Source organism: Lynx rufus, unplaced genomic scaffold, assembly GCF_022079265.1.
Source record: "Lynx rufus isolate CCGP_SWC_20201006 ecotype Redwood Valley unplaced genomic scaffold, mLynRuf1.p SCAF_7, whole genome shotgun sequence".
NCBI classification, from domain to species: Eukaryota; Metazoa; Chordata; class Mammalia; order Carnivora; family Felidae; genus Lynx; species Lynx rufus.
In genome coordinates this window covers 36,140,742-36,142,094 of record NW_025814889.1, presented here as the reverse complement: position 1 = coordinate 36,142,094, position 1,353 = coordinate 36,140,742, and the positions used below count along the sequence as shown (strand labels likewise).

General features: G+C 46.1%; 1 pseudogene; it reads right to left on the bottom strand.

The window, feature by feature from the left end:
- Positions 1-1,034: 1,034 nt before the first annotated feature.
- On the bottom strand, positions 1,035-1,086 carry LOC124502721 (uncharacterized; annotated as a pseudogene).
- Between the last annotated feature and the right edge of the window lie 267 nt (positions 1,087-1,353).

The window sequence follows — 1,353 nt, the reverse complement described above, 5'->3', positions numbered from 1 at the left end:
TCTTCCACAAGTCAACACAAGACTACACCTGGAGAAGCAGTGGGATGAATGAGAAGGGGGGAGGGGAGAGGTGCCTTGGGAGGCAGGCAGGAATCTGCTGGGGGCTGAGGGCCAGCTAGTCAACCAGAGGAGCCTTTAGAACCCTCTTCTGAGGCATCTAAAACTCAGGGCCTCCTAGGGCCTAGAGCATCAGTGATGCTTATGTCACACGACACTTTGTGGTCCTGCCACGGGCATGGTTTAGTGGTCGGATGTGGGCAGAAAACCTTGGTGACACGGCCAGAAGGATCCTACCTTACTTCAGACGTAATCTGGTCACAGCTCCTGGTGTTCTGATGACTGTTTTAGTCTAATGTGAGCATGATTATTCCTGTCAGAAAAGTTTTGGTAGGAGTTCATTGGAAAAGGCAGGGGTCTTCTTTATAAGTCATGTTTGACGAGCTTAACAGTGTATTTCAAAGGTACTTTTTTGCCAGCAATGACCAACAAATTGCTCCTGAACTAGATGGGAAAGATCTAAGGACATCATCTAAGCACAACAGTATCAAAAGTATCTCCACTTGCCTTTATTTGCCCTTAAAAATCTGTACAAACAAACATGAACAGACTCTGGACTCTAAGAATAATATTTTCTGTGGACATATATGGACAGCTAAGCAAAACCCCAAGGGAGAAAAAACTTCTATTAAAATAAAAATAAAGATTCCCCACAGCTTTATCCTTTGCTCACTGGGGTCCCTTTATTCCACTTTGAGATAAAAATACTTCAGTTTCTCAGGGGATGCTGATTAAGAGTTGAACAAAAAGAAAGTATTTTTATGTATTTATCTACCTACCTACCTACCTACCTACCTTCCTGCCTACCTATCTCTGGCCCTGAATCTTCCAGCCATAAGCATAGAACTTCGTGCGTGGCTGGGATAATGGCACTTTGAGTAAATACTAACACTGCCACTCAGGAAAAAAGCCATCCTCCTCATTGATCAGTGAGAATACTGTGCTCACCGCTTCTACCCCCATCCAAAAGCCCATATCCGTCCACGGAAATATTTAGTAAAAGGCGAAAGATTTATACGATCTGAAGAGTAACCAGAGTATCAAAAGCCCATATCTGAAGCTTGTGGAGGGCTCTGTGATCCGAATCACACCCCTCGCACCTCGCCACCCCCACTGCCTGGCACACTGTGATCCTTGCCCCTGGAGTTGCTTTTGGCTCCTGTCCACGCTGTGTCAGCATCTAGAGCTGACAGTCGTGGGAGCTTATGGAGGCACCTGGTGGTTGGTCGGGAGGAAAACAGTGAATGGAGAGTGTGTGGTCAGTTTTCACATGTGCACTGGAGGAAGCGCACAGAG